The following is a 14,227-nucleotide window of genomic DNA, read 5'->3' on the forward strand; positions in this document are numbered from 1 at the left end:
CTGCTCCCCCCATGAGGAGGGTTGGAGGATCCCAGTGCTCCTGCTCATCCTATAGCAGGGCTTCCCCTTTGCTTTGGGGTTGGATTTGGGTTGGAGGATCCTGGTGCTCCCAGCTCACCCTGTAATGGGGTTTCCCCTTTGCTTTGGGGTCAGATGAGGGATGGAGGATCCGGATGCTCCCAGCTCACCCTGTAATGGGGTTTCCCCCTTTGCTTTGGGGGTCAGATGAGGGATGGAGGATCCTGGTGCTCCCTGCTCACCCTGTAATGGGGTTTCCCCTTTGCTTTGGGGTCAGATGAGGGATGGAGGATCCTGGTGCTCCCTGCTCACCCTGTAATGGGGTTTCCCCTTTGCTTTGGGGTCAGATGAGGGATGGAGGATCCCAGTGCTCCCTGCTCACCCTACAGCAGGGTTTCCCCTTTGCTTTGTGGTCAGATAAGGGATGGAGGATCCGGATGCTCCCTGCTCACCCTGTAATGGGGTTTCCCCTTTGCTTTGGGGTTGGATTTGGGTTGGAGGATCCAGATGCTCCCTGCTCACCCTACAGCAGGGTTTCCCCTTTGCTTTGGGGTCAGATAAGGGATGGAGGATCCGGATGCTCCCTGCTCACCCTGTAATGGGGTTTCCCCTTTGCTTTGGGGTTGGATTTGGGATGGAGGAGCGCAGCCCGCGGTGCACTTCGGGGCGGTGTAACTCGACTCTCCCATTCCTGTCATGTTTTACATGGCCGGGCATGTGGTGAGATCGTGTTTGGCCAACCTTTGCTTTCCCCAAAGGAGGGAACGGAGGGGCCACCGTGCCGCCGATTTATTGCGCCTCCGGAGAGCTCCGAAAAAAGCAGATGCCTTCGGCCTTAATCTGCCCCGTTGCCATGCAAACCCCCAACCCGCTTTGATGTCCCCCTTAAATGCTCCATGTGTTTCCAATAAACGGAGGTTTTATCGCTGGAGCTGTTAAAGGCAGAGCTGGGGGGGGGGGGGTCGTCCCTTGGATCTAGGGGGGCTGCTGGGGGTAAACCCTCTGCCCTCGGAAAGGGGCCACGGTGCTGCCCCTTCCCCATGGTGTCACCTCCACATGGGTCCCTTCCCCATGGGGGGGGGGGGTCACCTCCAGATGCGTATCCCCTCCCCGTTATGTCCCTTCCCCATGGGACCCCCCTCCCCATGGTGTCCTTTCCCCACGGTGTCACATCCATATATGTGCCCCCTCCCTGTTGTGTCCCCTCCCCATGATGCCCCCTACCCATGATGTCCCCTCCCCATGATGCCCCCCTCCCCATGATGTCCCCTCCCTATGTCTATCCCCTCCTCGTGGTGTCACCTCTCTACATGCATCCCCTCTCCATGATGTCCCTTCCCCACGGGATCCCCCCCCCCGTGTCCCCTTCCTATGCGTATCCCCTCCCCACGGTGTCCCCTCTCTGTGGTGTCCCTTCCTCATAGTGTCACCTCCACATGTGTGCCCACTCCTCATGGTGACCCTTCCCCAAGATGTCCCCTCTTCACGGTGCCCCCTCCCCATACGTATCCCCCCCCCCCTTCCCCATGGTGACCCCTCCCCACGGTGTCACCTCTCCATCATATTCCCTCCTCATGGCGTCACCTCCCTATGTGTATCACCTCCCATTTGTGTCCCCTCCCCATGGTGCCTCCTCCCTGTATGTGCCCCCTCCCCTTGACATCCCCTCCCCATGATGCCCCCTCTCCGTGGTGTCCCCTCCTCATGGTGTCACCTCCCCACATTGTCCCCTCCCTATGGGATCCCCTCCCTGTTATGTCACCTCTCCATGATATCCCCACCTCACGGTGCCACCTCCCTATGCGCACCAGCTCCCAGTGACGCCCCCCTCCCCACGGTGCCCCCTCCATATGCGTATCCCCTCCCCACGGTGTCCCCCTCCCCACGCTGTCACCTTCCTGTGCCCACTCCGAACGCTGCATGGAGCTGCGCGATGCTGCAGCGCTCCCTGCAACGTCTGTTGGCTCTTTCTGTGCCCCCCAGACAGCAAACTTTGGGGTCTGGAGCAGGGGGGTTTTATTCTCCCTTCCCCATTCTCCCTTTGGCTGAAGCGTGGTGTCAGCAGCGCTGCTGATAGACGCTGCAGAAGGGGTCAGCAGCGCCGGTATTCTTTATTTTGACAGCGCCATGAAAGTGTTATGTGGTCGCAACGCCTCCCCGCTGCTCCACCCCCCTCTGCCTTTATCAACCTGAAAGGACCCATGGCCCTATTTACGACCCAACTCGAATGGCGTGGCGCGCGGGGACGGCCCACAGGGAGCTCTGATTTATGGACGCGACACACAAAGCTGACCCTCCAGGACGTCCCCTTTTTGGGTGCATTTGACCATTTTTCAGGGCCTGTGGTGGGGCTGTGAAGGTCATAGAACCATTAGGGGGGGGTGTTTTCAGAGGGACCTTAGAGATCATTGTGCCATAGGATGGTTGGGTTGGAAGGGTCCTCGAAGATCATGGAGCCATGGGGTGGTCGGGTTGGAAGGGACCATAAAGATCATAAACGATGGGGTGGTTGGGTTGGAAGGGTCCTCGAAGGTCATAGAGCCGTGGGGTGGTTGGGTTGGAAGGGCCTTAAAGATCATAAATGATGGGGTGGTTGGGTTGGAAGGGCCTTAAAGATCATCAGCCATGGGATGGTGGTGTTGGAAGGGTCCTTAGAGATCATAAAACCATGTGGTGGTGGTTGGGTTGGAAGGGTCCTTGAAGGTCAGAGAACTATAGAATGAGTTGTGTTGAAAGGGTCCTGAAAGATCATCGAACCGTGGGATGGTCAGGTCGGAAGGGTCCTTAAAAGCCATCCAGCTCCAACTCAACACATGGGTCTTCTGACTGTATTTGCTCTTTTCCCACTGATTTAACAGAAAACCAAGCGCACAGCAGGGCACAGAAGTGCTGCCATCGTGCCCTTCTGCCCCGGTGTTGTTGTTGATGACATCTGAAGTCGGAATGCGAAATGCCTCCGCTCCCAGCCGTGACACGCTGCTGCTTGAAGCAGCCCAGCAGGGCTCCGCTTTCCCTGTGTAATTACTGCCAGACCCCAACCCGTCCCTGTGCTCCCTGGGGATGCACGAGCTTTCCCTGCAGAGGGGATGGGCTGAGGTGGAGATTTCCAGGGCGAAACTTGCAAAGAAAGGGCAGCACGAAGGGTTTCTCCACTGCTGGCGGACGGCTCCCTCGCGCTGTGGGGCTTAGCACGGGTGGCTCTTCTATCTCGACCAATTTATGCCTGCATGGAGGTCAGCCAGGGTGCAGGGTGCTGTAACCAGGGTGAGAAAAGCTCTTGACAAGAGCACGAGGGCTCTGCTTTATGTCAAGCGCCAGCCCCGCACCTGCAGTGCTTCCCTTTGGCGTTGCGATGGCAGCGTGGCTGGAAGCGTCCGTCCGTCCGTCCGTCCGATGCTTCGCTTGTTACCTGTGCTCTACACAGCCAGCGCACGGCACCCAGCGTCACCCAGCCCTGGGGACACATCCCGTGCTGTGCATCCCTCATCTCTGCAGCCCGAGGTCCCTGTTTGCACGCTGGGAGCAGCACCACTCGTGGGCTGAGGGGTAAAAATCAAAATTGCGCGGGTTTCTTTTCGTGGAGGTGGATTTTTGGCAGGGCCTTGCTGTGGGGAAAGCAGATCCAGGCGCTGCACTCAACCAAGTGTGAAGAGAGGGCAGGGGAAGGGCCGCAGCGTGGGCTGTGCTGCACACAGGAGGAACATGGGATGGTCATTGTGTCCCCATGGGTTGGGGACTGGGGGAAAGGAGTGAGGAGGAGAAGGGATGAGTGTGGGGATGGGTGGATGCATCCTTCTTGCTTCCCTTCCCTTCCCTTCCCTTCCCTTCCCTTCCCTTCCCTTCCCTTCCCTTCCCTTCCCTTCCCTTCCCTTCCCTTCCCTTCCCTTCCCTTCCCTTCCCTTCCCTTCCCTTCCCTTCCCTTCCCTTCCCTTCCCTTCCCTTCCCTTCCCTTCCCTTCCCCTTCCCCTTCCCCTTCCCCTTCCCCTTCCCCTTCCCCTTCCCCTTCCCCTTCCCCTTCCCCTTCCCCTTCCCCTTCCCCTTCCCCTTCCCCTTCCCCTTCCCCTTCCCCTTCCCCTTCCCCATTACGACCCTGATGGACAAAAAGCACCGATCACGGGCTTACACACCTGTAGACATTCACACCATGGGTGCTTTGTCTCCATCCCATCACCACTGAATCTGGTCCGAATCCACACCACATCCAAAGAGCCGCAGAGTCTCCAGATCTGGGACTTCACCAAAACTATTTCCTGACTTCTGAGGGGCAGCAGCAAGACTGAAGTCCTGCTTTCCACTCTGAAGTCTTGTGGAAAGTCAAGATCTTCCTCAATGGAGACGTTCAGAATGTCCGTAACGATGCACACGCAGAGTTCATGTTTCACTGTGCTTTGATTTATCATCCCTTGAGTTAATTATTGACCTTAGCTTTGCCTCGGTCAATATTTACCTCCCCAGCTCAATAAATCTCGACGTTCACCTCAACAGAAGTCAATATCTGCTTAGTGTTTATCTATTCCCTCAGTTGCTAATTTTGCTGAAAGCTTTTATTTATTCTCGTAGCGCGTGCTGCCTCGGCGCACGGCGCGGGGGATCAATCCTTCCCTCGGACAAAGCCTCCGCTCCTCCACGGTGCAACAAGGCACGGGTGACGTCGATGCAGCCAAGGCCTCATCCAGCTGGCCAGCTTTCAGGCGTCGGGGTTTGGCGATGGGGCCGGCGGCTTTGCTGGACCACGGACAACAGCCTGTCCTGCTGCAGCTGGCGGGCAAAGCCCCATTGGGACGCGTTGGGCAGCCCCACGGTGGGACGCAGTGTGCAGCCCCATGGGCTGAGGGAGGGACACAGGCTGCATTCCCTTCTCCACCCCAACGTCATCCGCAAGGTCTGTGCTTGCAGTTCCTTGGGCTTGCAGTTCCCTTCCCTTCCCTTCCCTTCCCTTCCCTTCCCTTCCCTTCCCTTCCCTTCCCTTCCCTTCCCTTCCCTTCCCTTCCCTTCCCTTCCCTTCCCTTCCCTTCCCTTCCCTTCCCTTCCCTTCCCTTCCCTTCCCTTCCCTTCCCTTCCCTTCCCTTCCCTTCCCTTCCCTTCCCTTCCCTTCCCTTCCCTGGGGAACCCTGATGATGCTGCAGCTCCGATGGGTTCCGTGCCGTTGGACGCAGCCACAGATTTGGTCAGACCATCGCCTGACTCGGGAACGGTTCTCTTCCCTCCTCACCTCTCCCTGCACATCTCCATCCCCACAACCCCCGATCCCTCCGTCCCCACGAGGAGGAGCGCGGGACGACCTCCATCTCCACACTCCTGCCTCGAACTTTTAATATTTTAATTGAGTGAATTGACCTGGACTCGTCTATTGAACTCTGCCTGACCTCTTAAATAACAGGTCAAGGATTTAGCTTGGCGGCGCTGACCTCTTCCCTTATCTGCTAATACTGCTCCTCTCTCAATTAGCTGCCATCCCCCGGCCCCGGTGCTGGGACCACTTGGCCGGCGTCAGCGTGGCTTCGTGCAACGCACGAGTGGCTCCGAAACGGAGCTCATTGGGGCGGTCCCATCCACAGCCCCTTCCTTAGGGACAGACCTCTGCCAGGGGACGTGGGATGGGAGAACCCAGAAGACACTCGGTCCTCTTTGGGATGGGGCAAAGCGATGCTGGGAAGCTCCCAGAGCTGCTCGGGCATCGTGCGATGCGCTCAGGGTGGGTTTTTCCCCCATTTCTCCACGTGCTGTGGGGCATCGAGAGGAACGCCGTGACATCGGTGCATCCGATGAACCAAAGCCAAGTGGCCGCTTTGAGACACCTGGGGACAAACACGGGATCCCTGCCCAGGAAATAACGGCTAACCCTCCCCAGGAGAGCGACGGCAGCTGTGAAAGCGACGCTTTGGTGTCACAACAGCAGCAAAACCTCCTGCGCAGCAGCTGAAGCAACCCCTGCACGCACAGCTCCGGCGCACAGACGAGAGTTTTTCACCTCCACGTAGCACCAGGACCCCCCCCCACCCCCCCCGTGACCCCCGTGCCTCTGCCACCACCCCGGTGCCACGCAGCTGCCGCGTGCATCTGCTCGGTGCCTTGCGGCAGCGCTCGGCTCAGCACGCACAGCAAATGCACGCGGAGATTTGCAGCGCCATAAAACTTCGCCTGCTCCAATTTTATCTCGCCGGAGCCCCGGCTCGTGGTTACCCAGCCCTGCTAAATTAGCGCTGGGCTCCGCATTCCAGAGTATAAATATCTGCCATTGTAGTGCTGAGGAATGCGAGCGCGTTGGAGGCTAAAATTAAAGAGCGGGGAAGGAGGCAGCTCGGGTTACCAGAAACAAGACTCCATTGTGCTCCCATTGGGGCTTGGCTTGGTGCAGGGGACTGTTCGTGCTTAGGAACGGCCTGGGTTCAGTGCAAGGGGCAAAGGAGCTTTGATTGCGATTCTGGGTAGATTTAATGGCCGTTTTTTGGTAGCTTTAATTGCAGCTTTGGGGTACGGAGCTCGAAACTGAGAGCTGCTCCCCATCTGATGCTTTGCAGCGGGGCATTTTCTAAGGGGGCTGCGTGGCATCTGCGCCCGCGTTGGGTGCTCCTCTCCTTTCCCCTTCTGCTCCCCACCCACAGGGAGCAGCAATCAGTAAACCACAGCATAAAATCCCAAACAGAAATGTGTTGGGATGTGCTGAAGCCATCAGCTGCCCCTTATATATATCTGTGGGTCCAACCTTCTCCCCTTTGGGGGGGGACGGTGCCCCGAAGCCCCTCCGATGCGCCCTATGCACAGAGGTATTTCTGCCCTCTGGAAAAAGCGGGGCGGGAGAAATCTGTGCCTTTTCCTTCTTAAAATCTGTGTTCTGCGAAGGAGCGGCAAATGGGTCAAGGTTGGGCTGTGCAGAAAGAAATCCACCAGGAGAAGCTCTCCCCTTCTTGCTGCAGATGCAGGTGTCTGCTGGGCCAAAATGACCAGGAAGGAGATACGGGATCACAGCAACAATTGCAGCAGAAAAAAGCTCAGGTTTGCTCACTGCTTGCTGCTTTGCTCCCCATCGTTTACGTGGAGGTGGGATCTTTGCAAGGCTGTGGGGCTGAGCTCTGATTTCCAATGCACAGCTGAGCGCCCACTGCCCCTTCCGCCCCCTTCCACAATCCTTTTTCTGCCCCAGCAGCACCAAAAACCACCAAAGAATGCAGTGCACCGAATAGGAAGGACCACTGAGTCCCATTCCCAGCATCGTGTGGCATGACCCCAAATCCCAACCCCATTTCCAAGCGCTCCATGGCCCACTCCACCCCTTACTCTGCTCCTTTTCCTGCCTCAGCAGCGCAGAGGAGCACAAAAAAAAATCGCTGAACAACACAGTGTCTCAGATAGGAAGAAGCACTGAGCCCATTTCCCAGCTCCGCGTGGCACCACCCCAAACCCAAACCCCATTTCCAATTCTCCTTCAGCTGACGATGACCGCATCCCCCCCACGCCGGGGGCAGCTCTGCCTTTAAGCACATCCAGATGTGGGCAGCGGAGCTGTGAAAGTCCTTCTGTGGCCGCAGCAGAGGCCGTGGGGGGCACAGAGCCCAGAAGCGTCGCTCAGGGGCAGATCCCATACATCAACACGATGATTTGGGGACCCCTCCATCGCGGCCCCATCCCCCATCGCCGACCCCGATCCCCCAAAAGATCACTGCAGCCTTTTGCTAAGCGGACAAACTCACCCCCGAGATGCACAGAACTGAATTTTCTGCACTTCCCTGCACGTGCAGAGGCTGCATTTCCCCAAAGCAGGGCGAGAGCCCTCGTTAGGGAAATCGTCCTCGTTAAGAACCCGCTTGGCCCCGTTGTAGGGAGCGGCGGTGGGTGAGGATGCGGCACCCGCGTGGGTCGTAAATCAGTGCCTCTCGGTAATTTTATGTAACGTTAATAAATCAGACAAATGAAAATAGCTCGGGCCTTGTAGGGCATAAATCAGCCCCCCGCTCCGGCGCGGTGCTTTAAAATAATTTGTAGATTGATGGTTGTCCGCCTCCGTGAGCGGGTTGGGGGCCTGGGAAGATTCTTAATGAGCTCTGTGATGTGACGGCCCCCGGGCAGCGTTCCCCCCCTCCCCATTTGGGCAGAAGAGGCTCTGTGCGCCCAGAGGTGAGCAGGGAGGAGGGCACGGGGACCTCGGGTGCACCTGCAGTGGGGTGGGCAGATTTTGCTCTTTCTATAGGGGAAAAGGTCCCTCGGCCCCTGTGGGTGTGAACTCAGAAGGGTCGAGTCCTCCATCGGGCTCTTCTGTCCGTTCTGCTGGGCCCAAGGTCTATGAAGCAGCATCACCAGTACCACCAGTATCACCAGTACCACCAGTACCACCGGTACCACCAGTATCACCAGTACCACCAGTGCCACCAGTACCACCAGTACCACCAGTATCACCAGTACCACCAGTATCACCAGTATCACCAGTATCACCAGTGCCACCAGTATCACCAGTACCACCAGTACCACCAGTACCATCGACACCACAGGCATCACCAGCATCACCGGCATCACCAACACTGCCATCACCAGCATCGCCGACGTCACCAGTGTCACCAACAACGCCAGCATCGCTGTCGTCACCGCCAACATCATCGCCACCATCACCACCGCGACCAGCTCCACCGACATCACTGACATCATCGACATCACCACCACCAGTACCACCAGTATCACCAGTATCACCAGCCGTGATGGAGGCTCTGGTTGAGGCCCCCACGTGGCACAAAGTGTTTTTTCCACCTGAGCACCAAAAATGGCACCCTGTCCTTCCTACGGGCACCAGTGCCACCCACCATCTGCACTGGGACCCAGCCTGCATCCAGATCCCATAACTTGTTTCGCTGCCACAACCTGGATTCTCCAACTGCCTGCACAGATGGGGTGGCACCACCCCAAATCCACAGCCCCCACCCCACAGACACCTCTGCTATTGGGATTTCAGCATCACAGGGTCCAATTCCCAAGAGGGACAGAAACCCCAATTCCCAAAGGGAACGTAAGACCTTTCCCAAAGGGGAACCTAAACTCTGACTCCACATGGGACCTAAGATCCATCCCCAAAGGGGACCTAAGCACTGTCCCCAAATGAGACAGAAGCCCCATCCCCAAAGGGAATCAGCCCTGTCCCCTAATTTGGACCTAAATCCCATCCCCAAAGGGGGATACGTACATTGCCATGTAGAGGCACCGAAGCTCCCTCCCCTGATGGGACAGAAACCCCGACAGGAACCCATCTCACCACACGTGGGGGCTGAGCGGCGGTGCTTCCCACCCCCATCCCACTCCCGTTGCTCACATCCCAAACACCCCACGAGCAGAACGCACAGCCCTTCCCAATCCCCCTCCCCTACCGAGGGACAGCATCCAACAACCGGCGTCACCACCCCACGATCCGTCACCCAAACAGCAGCAAACGCTGCGCATCACATGGCAGGACCCGGGATTATCCCATCTTGTCACTAAACCCTCACACGACCCCAGGAATGTCCCCTCCCTGTGGGAGCACAGAAACCCCGGTGTTCCGAAGCAGGAGGTGTCAGCACGCATTTCTGCTGATGGTTTCTATCTCTGATCAAACACAGATGTAATTAACGCGCTCGGACTTTGGATGGGGAGCTCGTTTTTTAGGGGCATCGCGGGGAGTTATTAGCGCAAACAAACGGCGTGACCCCGCGGTTCCCATCCGGAGGTTCTGCACTAATGAGGGGAGGTGGAGCAGGGCTAGAAATCCGGCGTCCCGTTTGGTGAAGGGCAGTGCAACCTGAAGGATGGCAAAACCCACCTGGTTGGTGGCCGCTGGTGATGTGGCACAGGGTTCTCCTGCCAGATGTGCGCCGCCGGCTGACGTCACTGCGGTCCCAAATGTCACCGGGTACCAAAAAATGTCAGCTCCCACCTGGCATCTCCCAGAGATCTCACGTGGGGTTGGGTACCAAAAACCATCGGCTCCCAGTTGGTGTCACCCAGAGATCTCACGTGTGGTTGGGTGCCAACAAATGTTGGCTCCTGCCCTTCATCGCCCCAAAGATCCATCTGTGGTTGGGTACCAAAAGCCATTGGCTCCCACTCCTCATTGCCCAGAGCTCCCATCTCTGGTTGGGTACCAAAAACCATCGGCTCCCAGTTGGTGTCACCCAGAGATCCCACGTGTGGTTGGGTGCCAACAAATGTTGGCTCCCGCCCTTCATTGCCCAAAAGATCCATCTGTGGCTGGGTACCAAAAACCATCGGCTCCCACTTTGTGTCTCCCAGAATTCCCATGTGGTGTCGGATACCAAAAACCTTCAGCCCCCACTTTGCATTCCCCAAATGTTCCACGTGTGGTTGGGTTCCAAAAAGCATTGGCTCCCACTCCGCGTCTCCCAGTTTATTCCACCTGTGGTTGGATACCAAAAAACGTCACCTCCCACTTTGCATCACCCAAACGTCCCCTCTGTGGTTGGATATCGAAAAGCACTGACTCCAAATTTGCATCTCCCAGAGCTCCCATGTGGGGTTTGGGTACCAAAAACCCCAAGAACTGCTGGGAGAGGGATGCTCACCCCCAACCCCCGGTATCGGTGCTCACATCTCTGGGGTTTTGGCATCGTGCACAAAAATCCCTGCTGGTGTTGGGGTCACCTGTGCTGCACCTTACGCACGTCCCATCAGACGTGGAAGGTCCTGAAGGTCCGCCGTGCATCACACAGAGCTCTGACATAAAGCAGAGGGGCTGTGATGCGATGGAGTCACTTCCAAAGCATTTCCCCCCCCCATGGAAAGTGAACGGGAAGCGCCGGTGCCAGGATAAATCCCAATGTGGGAAGAGCGGGGAAACCCTCGCGGGTCACCGAGCGGCTGCTGCAGGAACAGAGCCAGAGCCTTTCCCTGCTGCTGAATCGGAGCGGGATGGGAAAAAGGAGAAATGAGGGATCTGTTGGGCATGCAAAGAAGCGGAATGAAGAGAATGCGAGGTGGGAGCAAAGCGTGCTCGGGTGGAGCAGCGAGCTGCCAGAGCTCGTTTCCGCGGGAGAATGGCGAAACCCCAATTAGCGCTTTGTGTCGGCCCTCCTGCGGGGTCCCGGCCCGTAGCAGCGCCCCGCTGCGTCCCTGTCCCTCTGTGCACAGCTTTCTGCTCATCCCCCGGGGAAAAAAATCCCATTAATTGGTCGTGTTGGGGGTTTTGCTTTGTCAGCAATATTCCCGCGCGTGGGTTGCAAAGGGAAACAGAAATATTCCCATGCACGGATGGCAGAAGGGGTGAGCACGATGCCCACGCGCGGGTTGTGAGTGGGAGAAGCAATATATTGCCATGCATGGACTGCAAATGGGATAAGCAATATCCCCGTGCATGGATTGCAGAAGGGGTGAGCAACGTTCCCTTGCACAGATTGCAGGAGGGATGAGCAAGATTCCCATGCACGGATTGCAAACGAACAAAGAAATATTCCCATGTAGAGACTGCAAATGGGACAGGCAGTGTTCCCGTGCATGGATTGCAAAAGGGGTGAGCAAAGATTCCCATGCATGGATTGCAAAAGGGGCGAACAAAGATTCCCGTGCATGGATTGCAAAAGGGGTGAGCAAAGATTCCTGTGCATGGATTGCAAAAGGGGTGAGCAAAGATTCCTGTGCATGGATTGCAAAAGGGGTGAGCAAGACTCCTGTGCACAGAATGCAAACACACAGAACAGGCAGTGCTCCCATGCAAAGGGGATGAGCGAAATTGCCACGCACGGATTGCAGTGGGATGCAGCAGAGCAGCAGAGCCTTGTCCCCACGTTGTCCCCACGCCGTGCTGGGGTTGAGCTGTGGGCAGGGAACTGCAGCTGCGTCCCGCATGGCTGCTGCTCCTGGGAGGAAAAATGAGCCCCGATCCCCGAGGGATTCAGCCCAGCCTTCGTGCAGGGGGAATTAGGGCTGTAATGTGATTACATCGGGGAAGGTCTCGATCTGGTTCGATAAAATGGAACGGGGGCTCCAGCAGCCAAGGAGAGGCGGCTGCAAAATGACCTTAAAAAGGCGAATGTTGGGGTCTGGAGAAGCTCTCACATCGTCCCAGCCCTGCTGCTGGGGGGCAGTGCGATCCAGTGGGGCGGATAATGCCTTAATAGAGGGTTGTCTGCCCAACACCTCCCGTTGACACAGTATCCTTGGGGGCAACTGTTTGATTTTTGCGTGGTAAAGTAATAGTAGGAAAGTATGTCAGGTATTTGGGATTCCTCCCAGCGCCGCTCGGCAGCTGAGCATCCGGCCCAGGGCTCCCTGTGCTCCTCCAGGCAGGGATGGGGCTGCTGGGCTACAGAGTGGGGTGCTGGGATGGGGGGTGCTGGGATGGTGGGGGTCAGGGGGGTGAGGTGGAGGGCACGGGTGCTGGGATGCTGGGGTGTGGGGTGCCAGGGTGCATGGGGTGCTGGGATGCTGGGATGTAGGGGGATGGAGTGCATGGGGTGCAACGAAGCAGAGTGTGTGGGTCAGGTGCATGGGTGCAGGAGGCACGGGAGCGGGTTGCAGGGTGCTGCAGTGCATGGGTGCTGGGGTGCAAGGTGTCAGGGTGTCGGGGTGCTGGGATGTAGGGGGATGGGGTGCTGGGGTACGAGGTCTTGGGGTGCATGGGTGCTGGGGGGCTTGGATGTAGGGGGTGGGATTCTGGGGGCCAGGGTGTCAGGGTGGATGGGTGCTGGGACGCAAGGTGTCAGGGGATGGCATGCTGGAGGACATAGGTGCTGGGATGTAGGGGGTTGAGGTGTGTGGATGCCAGGGTGCTGGGATGAAAGAGGTTGGGGTGCACTGGGGTACGGGATACCACGGCCCATGGGTGCTGGGATGCGGGAGGTCGGGGTGCACGGGCACTGGGGTGCTGGGATGAAGGTGACTGGGTGCTGATCTGATGGGAGGTCGGGGTGCGTGGGCTGTGGGATGTTGGGATGCAGAAGGTTGGGTGCTGGGATGCAGGATGCCACGGTTCATGGGCCACGGGGTGCAGGAAGTCGGGGTGCACAGACTCCGGGATGGTGGGGTACAGGAGGTTGGGGTTCGTGGGTGTCAGGATGCTGGGATGCAAGCGGTTGGAGCACATGGCTGCTGGGATGCGGGACGCAGGACGCCAGGGCGCACGGCTGTTATGGTGCACAGGATGTTGGGGTGCAGGGGCACCAGGGATGCAGGACGTTGGGACCCACGGCTGCTGGGATGCAGGATGCCGCGGTCCACGGCTGCTGGCCTGGGGAGGTCGGGGCGCACGGGCTCAGAGCTGCCGGCCTCCCCCCAACCCGCCCTTCTCTCCCCGCTTTGTGCCTCCTCAACCCCACCCGGGCCCGAACCCTTCTCCGCATCCACCTCCGCCCCCCCCGCCCCGCTCCACCCCACTCCCCCCCACCCCCACCCCCGCTGCGCCCGAGGGGCCGCTCCGCTCCGCCGCTCCGCTCCGCTCCGCCCCACAGCGGTGCACGGGGGGCGGTCCGTGGGCGTCGTGGGGGCCGTCCCCATAGCCCCAACCCTCGGCCCCAGCACAGCCCCAGCGCCGGCCCCACAGCCCCCGCCGCCCGCGGGCCGCCCCGCATTGTCCGGGGGCAGCGGCAGGATGGGGGTCCCCGCACGGCCGCCCCCTCCCGGGCTGCGTTAAGGCCCGTCGGTATGAGGAGGTGAGTGGGGGGGGGTCCCCGGGCCGGGGGGGGAGGAGGGGGGGGGGGCGCTGAGGGAGGGAGGGGCGGTTCCCGGCCACGCATCCCCGTGCTGGGAACCTTCTCCATCCAGGCCGGAATCTCGGGAGGTTTTGGGGTGAAATAAGGCGATTTCGGCTCTTTTGGCACTTCCTTCCGGAATTCAACGAGTTTTGGGAGTGAAATGAAGCGATTTCGGCTCTGCTGGCTGCAGAGGGGTCCCAACCCCACCCTGGGGGTCGGGCATCCTCCGAACCCCGAGCTTTGCCCATTTCCCTCCCCCCTTCCTCCCCCCCCCACCCCCCCAATAAATAAATAAATGAATAAATAACCCGCACACCAACGGGGATCGTGGGGAGCGGGGGAAAAGGAGGAGGAGGAGGAAGGGTCCGCATCCCGGTTGAGCCCCCGGGGGGGTCCGGCCCCGAACAATGCGCGATCGTGAACGTCAAAACGGCCCCGAAGCGCCGCGGGCTGCGAGCGGTGCGCGCCGCAGTGGGGAGCGGCTCCCGAAAGCGCTTTTTTGGGGGGGAAGGGGTGATTTGGGGGGAGGGGGGGGATTTGTTTTG

This window comes from Tetrao urogallus, assembly GCF_951394365.1.
Source record: "Tetrao urogallus genome assembly, chromosome: 35".
Lineage (NCBI taxonomy): Eukaryota > Metazoa > Chordata > Aves > Galliformes > Phasianidae > Tetrao > Tetrao urogallus.